This window comes from Catharus ustulatus, chromosome 12 (assembly GCF_009819885.2).
Source record: "Catharus ustulatus isolate bCatUst1 chromosome 12, bCatUst1.pri.v2, whole genome shotgun sequence".
NCBI classification, from domain to species: Eukaryota; Metazoa; Chordata; class Aves; order Passeriformes; family Turdidae; genus Catharus; species Catharus ustulatus.
This window is the reverse complement of record NC_046232.1, coordinates 9304516-9318123: the sequence shown is the minus strand read 5'-3', so window position 1 is coordinate 9318123 and position 13608 is coordinate 9304516.

Sequence of the window (13608 nt, the reverse complement as noted above, 5' to 3'; positions counted from 1 at the left end):
AAGTGGAGTAGGCTTCCAGCTTGGAATATAACAGAGAGGGAAGGCACAACGTCATGGCTGGAGCATGGGCAGAGTGGCCACATAGCCAGGGGAGCAGAAAGCTCAAAAAGCACCCATGCAAGTGTTGGGAAAGTTTACAGTCCTTATTCCCAATGGGCAGCAGACAGATGTGGTAATTAAGGCAAAGAACCTCATTGCCATGTACAGGAACTGAGTTCAGAAATGCTGGCAGCTCAGGAACGGGTGTGGTGGTTCAAGGGGTAGGTGTGCAGAGCTGCTGGGTTGCTGCTCTGGCTGACAGGGCTGGGGTCCTGGCTCTCTCTCTGCCTTAGTCCTTCCCCTGGAACCCCCAGCTGCTGTTCTCCTCATCAGCCTGAAAGCCTGTACCCTGCCTACAGGACAGATTTGAATTTTTAGTAAACCTGAGCTAAGGTAGTTATTTTGAGCACAGTTTCTGTAAAAGTCTGTGGTTCAGCAGTTTTGCTTTCAGTTTTGGGTGAGGGTCATGCGCTCCAAAAGAACCAGGCAGAAGTGTTTTCCCACACCTCTGAAAGTTAATGTTTTGGATTTGTTTAGCCCCAGAACACCCTTTTTTCAGTTCTCAGGGTGCTGAAGTGTAAAAGTGTCTCTCAGCAACAGTGGAGTCAGCATGAGTCTGTGCTTTTCACCCTTCTCCCTCTCAGGAGGTTTTATCTGAGGCACTGCTAGCTGGTGACTGACTGGGTCATTCTCCCAGCGAGGGTGTCCCTGAACTTTGTCTGCTGAACGTGGCAGTGAGTGCAGCACAGACTGCTTGGCTGTCTGGGAATGCCTTGGCCATCAGCTTTCTCAGGATGAGGGGATAGAAGGGATGGGACCTGCTTCTCAGCCTCTGGAGGGTTGGGACAGAGGCAGGACAGAATGGAGGTGATCTATCTGTGGGAAATCAAATCTGAGGGCCTGCTGGAGACAGGGGAATGACTTTAGTGGCAAAAGGGTGGGAGTCTGGAATTTCAGTCCCAAACTTCCATCTGTCTGAGAAAGCTGTGACCAGTAAAGATAGATATCTGAGAAACACAGGACCAGCCAACCATCTTCAGTGGGATGATGATGCAGAGGGGTAGCAGGGCCTGAGGCTGTCCTGCTGCTTGTCTGTACAGTCCTGCAGACTCTTTGGCCTCTTTGGTTGTGTGTATTGAATAAAGTGGTTGAGCCTTAGAGACTCTTGACCTGCTTCTCTTTGGCCTGGGCCTGTTGCTGGTTCCCAGGGAGTTACTGGTCCTGCTGTGTGGGTAGAGCTTGGATTTTTATCAAGCCCAGTTTTGAGAGGGCTGTATATCATGGAGCTCAATCTTTTTATTTTGGTGCTAATCCACTGACAGGTCACAGATTAGTTTTCTTTCCCCTCCCTTGTCCTATAGCCCTAGTTGGATGACGTGGCTGCATGCTGGAAGATTTCTCCCTGTCCTGTGAAAGATGAGGTTGTGGCTGTGCCCTTTATTCTGTGAGAAGTTCAGTATCTTATAGAAGTGCCTGGTTTGTAAGTAAGGAAAGAAGGGACCCAAGTGCAAGTAGGCTTCCAGACCTTCCTCTCTTTCCTGCCTTCCCAGCCCCAAGAGAGAAGTACTGCCCTTAAGACTCAGTCTGATACCTGAATTAATGAAATAGCTCTGTCCTCTAATGAGTTGAAAATCCAACTATTAATACTGCAGAATGTTGTGGAAGCCTGTCTGATTTTAGATCCAAATGAGTGGCATTTTTCTATGTGTTGTTGTATGTATTCATCCCTAAAGCCACCCCCATTCCAAATACACAAATGGAGCATCTAGAAGAAAGGAGCTCTGTGACTTCTCAAGCTAAGGACAGACACTGCTCCATTTGTCCTCCTCCACTCTGCTCTCCATGCAGGAGCTGGAAGTCATTAACTGGCCTGTTTCCACCTACTTTGCATTCTGATCTAAGCTTATTATGGCAGAATTTCCTCTTTGGATCTGTGCAGTGCTGGTTTCTTTGCTGCTCTGATGAAAGAATAACTGTTTGATGGCTTAAACACTACCTCTTTGCTCCCACTATGCCCTTGTGACCTGCTCAGAAGATATGGGCTTGATAATGCAGGGTCATGGGTACTTATGGTCCCACCTGCATGGTGGGAAGGAAGTCTGTGCCTGTTTAAATGGGAAGCTGTCTGGGATACAGGAAATCTGCCCTGGAACAGGCTGGAAGGCCCTGGCAGTATATCTGAGCCATATGTAACCTGGAGCATTATAAAGTATGTTTCTTGTCCCATGGGACAAAATGAGGAAATGAGCCCCATTCATCTTTGCAATCAGTGAGATTTTGTCTGAGCAAGTGGGGTAGGACTAAAGATGTTGACTAACCTTCTGGCAAAAGCAGGGATTGAAATTAAAAAAATAATATTGCACCAACTTTGCCTGTAGTGAACTCAGCAGACAGGGACAAAAGCATTTAAAAGTAGGAAATCAAAAACAAATCTGTGACTAGGTGGTCCTGGAGAGATTTAATTGAGGGCTATCTAAACTGTTTATCTGTTCCCAGGGGTAAGGAGGCTCATGAATAAACCTATGTGTGCTTTGATGGACAGTTAGTGACTCATGCAGTTCTGTTATCTCATCATGAGAAATACTTATGGAACAAAGCCCTATCCAGCCTGATTGTATAAATCTATTAAACAGTTTCCACTTGAACTTGATATGCTGGATCTGAAGTACTTTGTAAGGATACAGGTACATAGCACAAGTGAGAGCAATTGGTTCAAAAAGAAAAACATATGGCATCATTCAGGCTGTTGCTACAATCACTGAGGGTAGCTGCAGTTTCCCCAAGAAGAGCTGCTATTTCATTTTACTGCAAGAATATTTGTATAAAGGATTTTATGGCACTCTAAGCTGCCTGATCCTCATGCACAATATAACCTCTGTTGATTTTCTTCCCTCCTTCTTTCCCTTTCCTCTTTCCCCATTCTCCTTCCCTATAACACTTTTGTTTGTTCCACAGTTTGAGCTCCTGACAGAGGTTTCTCTACCTTTGCCAGCATTAGGTTTTGTTCATTTACAGGGTCAACACTAAGCCAGCTACAGTGAGGATGTGGCAGGAAAATCTCCATGTTTGGGGTGGTGTATTTGTTGTGAATGTCATGCTTTTAGTCTCTCAATACACACATCCAAAGCTCTCAGGTCAGGTCAGTAGCAGCAGGGTGAATTTGCTCTTCATGGATTTGCCCCTCATGGTTGGGCACATCCAGCAGACACTACCTAAGGGGGCCACAACAAAGCTGGAGAAGGACTTTTGACAAGGTCATGTAGTGATGGGAAAGGGAGAATGGCTTTAAACTGAAAAAGGGTAGATTTAGGTAAGATATGAAGAATAAATTCTTCACTATGAAGGTGGTGACGCACTGGAACAGGTTGCTCAGAGAAGGTGTGGATTCCACATCTCGAAGTGTTCAAGGTCAGGTTGGATGGGGCCTTGAGTAACCTGGTCTAGTGGGACCAGGTGGGAGTTGGAACTAGATGATCTTTAAGGTCCCTTCCAACCCAAACCATTCTGTGATTCTGATGGCTGTGTCCATGCTGCCATTACAACTTCCCCCCAGCTGTGACATAAAGGCTAAATGTTTTACCATCCAAGTTGCTGAAATTACTTTAGCTTGGCCAAGGGAGGGTGCAAGGGAGGCTGAGCAGGTAAAGCAGGTGGAGCAGAGTTCTGGGTTTCTCAATCCTGCTTGAGAATCTCTGTTGAAGTATGAGAGTTGCTGGTGCTGAAAGCAAAATAACAAGAGTTCGACCACAAGCTTCTGGAGGGAGATGCCAGACAAGAGAGAATCCCAGAGACATCTCCAGTGAGAGCTCCTGGTGCTGAGGCAGCAGAAGGCCAGGGCGTGCTGGTGGCCAGCACGAGCAGGCAGACCCGCCACAGCGGGCGGCAGAGCCAAGGCCCTGGTGACAAAACCCAGCGTGACCAGCCTCGGTGGCAGGCACAGGCACCTGGCTGAGGAGCAGCTCTCATAAGTGCAAGTGCTAACTGGACGTGCAGACAGTGAGTGCCAGATGGCTTTTTCCTTTGTTTTGCTCCTGCTGAGCCGTGCAGGTTGGTACTGGGCACCTCTTACTGAGCGTGCAAATGGCAGGCCAAGCCTGAGCCTCACCTCCCGAAGCATGGGGCAGCTTAGCGCCCTTTGTGACCTTTTGCCTGGCAAAGCCTGGCCACAACATGGCATGTACTTTGTTCCCTGTGTCCCTGGGCTCTGCTGGGAGCACAGGCTCCCAAGGCAGACAGAGGGGGCTGCCCGTGCCGCCCTGCTGCAGCGCGGGGCCCTCGGGGAGCTGCGGGCTCTGGGCTGTGGGAGCTCTTCCACACACTGCCCTCACCTCTCCTCAGTCCTGGCTCTGCTGTGCCTGCTCTGCACAGGTTGCAGGACTCACTGAGTAAGAGTGGATTTTTTGTTTGTTTGGTTTGGCTTTTTTCGTTCTCTCAGGGCAGCGCTGTCAGGCCTGGGCAGGTGAGCAGGGCTGTAGCAGCCTTTGTACAGGAGGCTGGGTGCTCTGCTGACACTGAGGGAAAAATGGGGCTTGGTCTGCTTGGCTTTTAATGAAAAGAAAAATCCTTTCCTTTCCTTTTTGGATCAGTGCTCCTTGTGAGGACATTAAACTGCCTTATTCTTCTTTACCCAGCCTTTCCACAAAACACTCTTCTGTACACGTCTCTTAACAGCTCCTCTTGTTTGAGTGAAGCATCCTAATTATAAAATAGCTCTGGGCTGCTGGCACAGGCTTGGCAAAGCCATGCAGCCCTCCTGAGATGGATCCATGTGGAGGCAATGCCACTATGAGAAAAGGTCCTCTGGAGACACAGCTGGAAGGAAGGGCTGGTGTTCTGCTTGGCTGGCACCCCAAGAGCAGGAGCCTGACCCAGGCTTCCCTTGCTGGGCCTGCTGACAGCAGTGGATGGGGTGTCAGGGCTTGCCAGCACAGCCAGGGTGCATATTATGACAGGTGAAGGAGAGAGAACTGTGGGTGTGGAGAAGTGTGGGTGTAGAGAAACTTACTCAGTGGAGGGGTGAGGTTGGAAGGAGTGGAGAGGGAAGAGCCAGAGGCGCAGTGTCAATCAGGATACTGGTGAGGTGGCTCCTGTCCACGTGCTGCTCTGGCATCACCCATGACCTTCTTCTGGGCACACGCTCTCCTTCTGGGGTTGTTGGAGTATGGAGGGGTCTCCCAGAGCTTCTCACCCTCTGACACCCTCAGGGATTTATCACAAGGTCCTGGAGCTCTATGGAATGACAGCCCTGGCATCTCCAGTGTCAAGGTTCCCGTCCAGCAGCAAGGAGCAAATTTGTGTCCTGGATGAGGAGCAGGGGTCACGGCACTACCTGCCCCACTCTCACTGTATATAATGCTCGGTAGAGGCAAGGAAGAAATTAAAGTTACTGTTTCCCATCTGCTTCTAAATATAGGTGCCAACTCAATCCCAAACCTCAAGGGGATATGCTGAAAATATGGGAGTTCATGGTGAGGTCAGTCACGGGTCACAAAGCAGCAAAACACAGTCTCTGCCACCACGGGACAGGGAAGGAGGTTAATGTTTCACAGTATACTTAGCTGAGCAGCATAGCTCTATCAGTGTTTCACTTGGTAGAAATTATTTATTGACAAGAAGGGTTTCCTGACTGTCCCAAGGAAAATTCTTTGTGAAACTGTATTTCTTTCAAGTTAAGCTATTAGGAACATGAGTTGAAAACTGACCCAGGCATAGACACTCCTGTCAATCAGTTACATTTAGGAAAGGAAAGATTAAAAAATTCTGAGGCAGAGCCAAGCACTTAAAATGAATAATTCTTTGCATTGATTCCTGTGGTAAAATGCCAAGACAAGCCTTGTGATTTCCTGGACCAAGTGCAGAGAAATGAAAAATATGAATAGGCCAAATACTGAGATCCTCATTACCGAAAAGGGCCACTCAAGGGTACCTAAGATCTGGCCTCTCATCAGGAAGAGAAAATAATTGAGAGAGCTCTGGTTGCAGCTCAACCACAGCCTTGTGCTCAGCGTGCTCAGCAACCTTCTTTTTCCTCATCTTCCAGCTTGCTGTTCTCATGCCAATTAAGGGGGAAAAAAAAAAAAAAAGGAGCCGAAACTATCTGCTCTATTTTTAATCCTATTTGTCTGTAGATAAACTGCATGTTAGATGATTAATAGATCTTTATCACTTCATAAAGTTTAGACTATAAAAAGCCTAGCCCTCTCTTTTGACTGTTAAATAACTAGGTAAGCCTTGCTGCTGTTACTTGGAATCTAAAATAGGCACAGCACTTCTGAGAGCATTTGTTAATATCTCAAGTGGACCACGTGGCCTTGGCAGAGCCAGAGGGGCGTTTGTCCTCTTGTGTGGCCTTGGGAAAGCTCAACTGCCCAGTTTCAACTAGGAAGTCTAAGCCATGGAGGCTTGGTTAAGGAAGAATTGGGCACAGATGTAGGCTGTGTTTGACCATGCCAGGGCTGTACACAGCCATTTGCATTTGGTTCTTGTGCTTTAACACTTGCTAATTCAATTAGAATTTGCATATGATGAGGGTTTGGGGATTGTGGTGTCAGCATGGCTCTTCACATCGACCCCTGTGTTCCCAGGGCAAGCATGAATTTGCCTTTTTTTTTGTTTTTAACTAAGAGCATAGACTGGAATGGTATTTGAGTAGGATTAGACAAATCCTAAAAAAACCCCTTAACCTCAAATGTACTCATCAATAGAGGCTGTAGCCTCTTCTGAATCAAGACCATGGATTTGCAATAAACTGGCAACTTCTGTCCTGAAGGAAGAGCAAATATGAGCTTGGGCTTCTGCACCTCCTCAAACACTGCACACTGATCTGGTAGCCACCAAGCCCAGGTGGAAATTGATGGTTGCCTATAAAGACAGTTGTAAAAGCTGTTGCAATCTGGTGTTTAATGGAAGCTGTTAAATCTGTCAGCTGGCCCAATCTGTACCTGAAAATGTTTATCTTCCATGACACATTTGCCTTCAATTAGCTGTTTGGTGATTGCAAAGATTTTTTAACCTTTGTCCACAGCTTTTTCTTCTGATTTAAACTGATACATCAGCATCGGTGCATAATTCCAGCCCCATGTATCTGTCCTAGCCATGAGGCAGGAGCAGTGGTGGAGCTGGAGGGAGGGCTCTGCCAGGGATTAAACCCAGTGTGGGTGGTCTCTTCCTCCAGCACTCCCAAAATCCAGGAAGGAACAATCTAATCCCTGCAAGCTAATGTGTCAGTGTTGTTACTAAAAGAGAGAAGAGGCTTCTTCCTTCAGACCCTTGTCATCTACTCTTTGAAAGCAGCCTAGATCAATGTTCTCCATTCATCCAACATGTCCAGGGGCCTGATTCAGCTTTATGCAAAAACCTTTGGAGCAAGTCATGAGGACCAGCTTTAAATGTTATTTTGCTGGGATGCTGACAATTGATATGGAAAAGATCTGATGAGGGATGTTTTCTGCATTGTATTAGTAAAAAATCATTTTGTACAGGATACAGTAAACAAAACCTTTGGAACAGTCAGCTAAAAATAATATCAGTGTTAACTCAGGCTGTTTGCGAACTTGTTCATGAAGGATCAGGCTAACAAAATGAAAGGTGGGAGGAACACCTTTGCTTGAACAGGAAAAACGAGATAATTTCTGATGAAGAATTTGCCTTGGTGCCCTGAGAAGTGATGTTAAAAGCATGAGTGTAGCATCTCCTGATGTTGTATTTTGTGTACCTTGTATTTTCATGCCAAGCACTAACCAAATGCTTTTCTGTGGATTTGTTCTGTTACAAACCATTTGTTATTTAGCCTCATGGCCATATCTGGAGCCCATGTCTGTTTCTGGTTAAATGATTGATTATTACTTTTTAGAGGTAACAGCCAACAAGGCAATGCTCAACTAGGGCTATCACAGTAACACTTCTGTTAACAAAGAGGAGGGAGTTGTACAGAATTCAAAAGAAAATCCCAACCTCCCCAAACCCAGCATGTGAGAGGTGTGTTTATATTGAATTGTTGGATAAAGTTGTGCAACCCTATATGCAACCAAGCATAGTCAGGCTGCCTCTGCTGCCAGGGATGCCACCCACATCTGTCTGGGTTATGCCTGCATCAGCTGTTCCTCCAGCCTTCCACCTCGAGCTGAGCCTGCTGTTGCTGGGTGTTGCTGTTCTCCCTGAGCAGCTCCCCCAACTCCCCAGGCTGCTCCTCACAACACCCCCAGACACTCCTGCTCCTCCTCAGGTCCCCTGACCTGCCCATCCAGAGGCCTTGCTGGGCCCAGGCAGTGCAGCAAGCCTGGAGCTAAGTTAGTCCCCACATTAAATATAAATGTTTTTATAAATGTGTCTTTAGATAACTGGCAAAGTACAGCAGCAATTCAGCAATTCCCTGTGAGGGACTGCCAGGCGAGAGTCCTGCAGGCAGCTCTCTGGAGGAAGTGTAGAGGCTTGCTGGAAATGCACTGAAATCCAAGAAACAGCACGTGCAGACCTAGAGCACTGGCTCCTGGACCAATTTGTTCATTAGGCAGTGGCTGGTTCTGAGACTAGAAACAGAATTTGACTGGCTGTAGTAAAAGCAGGATAATTTCTAGACTTCTTCAGGGACCAGTTTGTCCACTTTTATTCATGAGGTAATGAAAACAAACCTTCCCACTCTGCAGCTCCTAATGCTCCTTCTGTACTGGTGGCCTATTTTTCTGCTTGAGGACAGGGAGGGACCACTGAGTCACACACAGTCTTGTGCCCTCCTCCTGCTCTCATTTAAATATTAATATGATGAATTATTACTAGAGTAACAGCTGTGCACTACTCATATCACAGCAACATAACCTTCCCCTCCTCATCGGAGCACAGCTATTCCTGACTCGTGTTGTCTGGTTGACCTTCTCACTTCTTCTGGATGACTTTTTAAAAATCACTTTGTTAGTTCTGGTGTGGTATCATTAGGATAATTGTTTGTTCTGTTCTTTCTGCTTTAATATTAACGGTACTGAGGAGTTCAAAAGATAGCTGCAGTAATGGTAAGTTAAATGTCTGTGTGTATTCTCTCATGAGTGTATACTCTCATGTTTGTTTAGAGAGAAAGAAGTATAAAGATGAATCTTTCTAACTAACACTTTCTCTTTGAGAATTACCAAAATAATAATATATTTTCTTTTATAGAAATAAAATAATTTCATATTAATTAGCTAATGTCTCTAGATAATTCATAGAAATAGCTAACATTATCCCTAGAAGTACTAACGTTGTCCCTAGAAGTTCTAATGCATTGCATTCTCTGTAGATAAAGTATTTTAAGAAAAACTGCTAATAAAACCATGAGACAACTCTGTATAGACTACTGAAAAGAAATGCTTGGCATTGAATAAAGAAGTGGAGAGAAAGATAAAATACCATCAGTTAGCTCAATACAACTGGAAATAGCAAGGTAAAGCATTCCTGGGCAGATTTGGAAATGTCAGTAGATGTTAAGTTTTATGGGTAAAGGTCCTCTCTGCTGAGCACCTTTTGCATGGTTCTTGTGTTTGTGCATGTGTGTGTGGGGTTTACAGACCCACAGGCTTTCCTCTCCTTGAAAATGTCCCTCCTTGAAGTACTCTGATGTTGCAGAAGGGTTTGTTGGTTTCTGCATCACTGTTGTGGAGAATGTAATGCCAGCAGGAGTGTAGAAATCAGGTTTACTGGATTGGCTTGTATTTAGCATGGGATAAAACTTTTTGCTCTTGTTGCTTAGGGAGAGAAAAATCTGAAATGCTCTTAGAGGCTTAAAAATTAAATGTCCATATTTTTATTTTAAAATTTTCATTTTAAAATTTTGTTTTAGTAAATTGTTGTTCTTAAAGCCAAGCAAAATACTTTCCCTTTTAATAAAATATCATTTTATTGCTTTTTTTGGGAGGGGGGATTTGAGAGCTCATAAATATAATAGGAAACCTAAGTATCAATCCAAATCTATAAATAATACCTTTCTTTTTCCACCCATGATGAAATCAGTAGAAACTTTTTTCCTCAATCAGCCTTACCAGTGACAAGAGAAAGAGAGGCAGGAGGGCTCTGCTGCCAGAGAACTCTTCCCACTCAAAACCAGTGTCTAAGTCTGACTAGGGGTTGGGGAGAAGAAAGAATGAAAAGAGAGTATGGCAAAGTGTGTTTCTAAGTCACTGGCTGCTCCAATACAATGCTAAAAGTAGTGCTGTGACCTCTGAACACTTTTTCTACTGTTTTTTTCTGAACAAGTACCTCGTGTGAAGAAAGAGCCTCATCCTGACTGCAATTCCTACTGCAGTCAACAAAAGTAAAATCATTAATTGAGACATGCTCAGTACCACCTACAGACAAATATATTTTTGGGGATTTTTTTCCCTTTGTGTTCTGTACCTCCTAAAGTTTGTTAAAGTTAGAAAAACTTTTGTTCATTCAGTTTACCATCCCCATCAGGGATGTCTTAATTCTCATGCATGTTACTGCACTGCAACTTATTTGGCAAAAATGCTGCTTTTATATAAAAAGCCTTGACAAACTTGTAGCATATGCCTCAGATAAAATCTCCTTTCCAACAGTCCCTTCAGATGATTATCTGCAGTGATTGCAAATGAACCTTGTAGCAAGCTCATAACAAGTGTCCTCGTGGACGGAAGAGAAACCTGCTGTCAGAACTACAAATAATTTACGTAACCCAATTTAAAGCTCTAACAAAATGTTCCCCGTTAAGAGGATTGTTATACTTAACGTGTGAGATGAAAATGCTTTCTGAAGGTCAGGAATGCACAGAAGATAGATTAGATCTCTTGAAAAGACAAAAAATAGATTTTTACCAGAAGTTTTTCTTCTGTCAGACTTTCAACTTGGCATTCTCAGAAACTTACATAAGTGCAGATTTATTCCTGCAAATGCTGTGTTTGCTCTGCAGAGGGAGAGGAGTCTCAGAGCTTCAAGAAAAATACAGCTGAAGGTAGACTGGGGACTCAGGTTATTTTTCTATTTATTTCAGATAGATTCTCAGGTATATTTCACCAGCAGCAGCATAAATAAAAGCTTGTTTTAAAGAACACAAGGGTGGCTTTGGGGAAGTATTTCCTGAATTCGGCCTGCTACAAGAGCCAGTGTGATGTTGGAGGGATCCAGGCAGTCTGTGCTGCTGCTGCAGGTGAGCCAGTCCTTCCTGCAGCACTGGGTGTCCCACAGGTGACAGTGGTGTGGCAGTGGGTGGCCTCACCCATGTGCTGCAGCAGTGACTGTGCTGCTGGGATGAGCTGCCTCTCCTCGAGGTGCCCTGCTCTCACCTGCGTGCTGCTGAGTGCCAGAGGGGTGGCACAGACTCTGCTGAGTGCCAGAGGGGTGGCACAGACTCTGCTGAGGGCCAGAGGGGTGGCACAGACTCTGCTGAGTGCCAGAGTGGTGGCACAGACTCTGCTGAGTGCCAGAGGGGTGGCACAGACTCTGCTGAGTGCCAGAGTGGTGGCACAGACTCTGCTGAGTGCCAGAGTGGTGGCACAGACTCTGCTGAGTGCCAGAGGCATTGGGACAGACTCTGCTGAGTGCCAGAGGGGTGGCACAGACTCTGCTGAGTGCCAGAGGGGTGGCACAGACTCTGCTGAGTGCCAGAGGGGTGGCACAGACTCTTGAGTGCCAGAGTGGTGGCATAGACTCTGCTGAGGGCCAGAGTGGTGGTACAGACTCTGCTGAGTGCTAGAGTGGTGGCACAGACTCTGCTGAGGGCCAGAGGGGTGGCACAGACTCTGCTGAGTGCCAGAGTGGTGGCACAGACTCTGCTGAGTGCCAGAGGAGTGGCACAGACTCTGCTGAGTGCCAGAGGGGTGGCACAGACTCTGCTGAGTGCCAGAGGGGTGGCACAGACTCTGCTGAGTGCCAGAGTGGTGGCACAGACTCTGCTGAGTGCCAGAGGAGTGGCACAGACTCTGCTGAGTGCCAGAGGGGTGGCACAGACTCTGCTGAGTGCCAGAGGGGTGGCACAGACTGCTGAGGCTGTCTGAGAAGGACATCACATCCAGGCAAAGTACCTGGGCAAGGAGTCCTGCTGGTGTTCAGTGACCTGGCTGCCTCTGCTCAGCTGGGAGTTAATGGAAAACTGTCAAACAGAGCCACAAAACCTGAATTTGACACACTGGAAAACAGCTCTATGAGGTCTAGTTTTTCTTAATAGGATTTAGGGGGTGCGGCACAACTTGGAATGCTTTTCACATAAGATACAATGGAAAGAAAATGAAATTACAGCCTCTGTAACCATCAGAAAGCTGGGCTATTGTCGACATTCTCCTCATCCCCTGAACACAGTCACAGGTAGTTTCTGTCCATGTCTCCAGTCAGGCAAAACCTGAGAATACAGAGAAGCTGATGATGGAGATTATTTAATCACTTGGCTCCTCATCTCCTTCCGTGTTGCATTCCCCTCATGTTTGGGTCTCTCCCTATTTGTCTGTGTCCCCTGTCTGCCCTGGTACTGGCTGTTCCACAGCCTGCAGCAGCTGCAGTGAGGTGTTTGGGGTCTGCATCAGGACACCAGGCAAGCAGCAGGCTTTGGGCGGTAAGAGAGGCTGTATGGCCACGTGTTGGAGCAATAGAATAGGAAAATCTTTGTCCTGGAGAGTGGGGTATTTTCTTACAGCCTCCTGCTCTGCACTGCTGAGGACCTTTTCCCAAAATAGGTTTTTTGTGAAGGGGAAGAGAAGCTTGAATAGGGCCCTCTATATCACAGCAGCAGGTTCCCCTCACTCTCTGGAAACTGTGCTCCCCCAGCAGCCTGTCACCCTCCCATGGGAGAGCACTGATGGGGACATTCCTTCCTCAGAAACTCTTCTTCTCCTCCTTCATGTGCTCATGTGCAGCTAGACTCTTTCACCACCACTTTCCTGGACAGCTAGAGGCTTTCCTGCCTGGGAATATGAGACGGCACCTGGAGAGGTGAGGCAGCCCATGCCAGCTTTCTGTGCAGGGGGAGTGTGTGTGGATGTGCCCGTTCAGTGCAGGGGTCAGGGAGATGCAGCACCTTCGGTCACAGCACCAGCAGTGGCCCAGCAACTCACACTTGCAGCCTCTTGGTGGCTTGGGAAGGCTCTTTTGACAGACCATCACTTTACTGATGGCTAATTCTTCAGATGGAAACATTTTTGTGCCAGGTAGATTTCCAAATCTGAACTTTGCTGGAATGTTTCGCTTATTTTACAAGAACTGGGGCCACTGATTTTGCCCTACTTAAACACAAGCAAACAAAAAAAGTTTTAAAAATAATCTTGCCTGTTTTAGAAGAGGAGGGCACTCTTGAAATCCAGAATAAAAAGTGCATGTTTTATCTTTCTTGGTGTTCATGAACTGGAGACCTCAGGTTTTGCAGCCTGAGAGATCTGTTAGCAGGTAATTCCCATGCTGTGAGTCCTGGGTGTGCTCCAACCCACAACACTCCTGAACAGAAATTTTCCTGTGACTGCATCCACAGGCTTCTACAGGCTATGTTGGGATTGGGCACCTTAATTGAATTTAAGTGGACTGTTCTTCCCATGTATTGCTTTTAGTGGCTCCTGTTGGCTCCAGCAGCTACCTGACTCATGGAAGGAACAAGGACCAAAT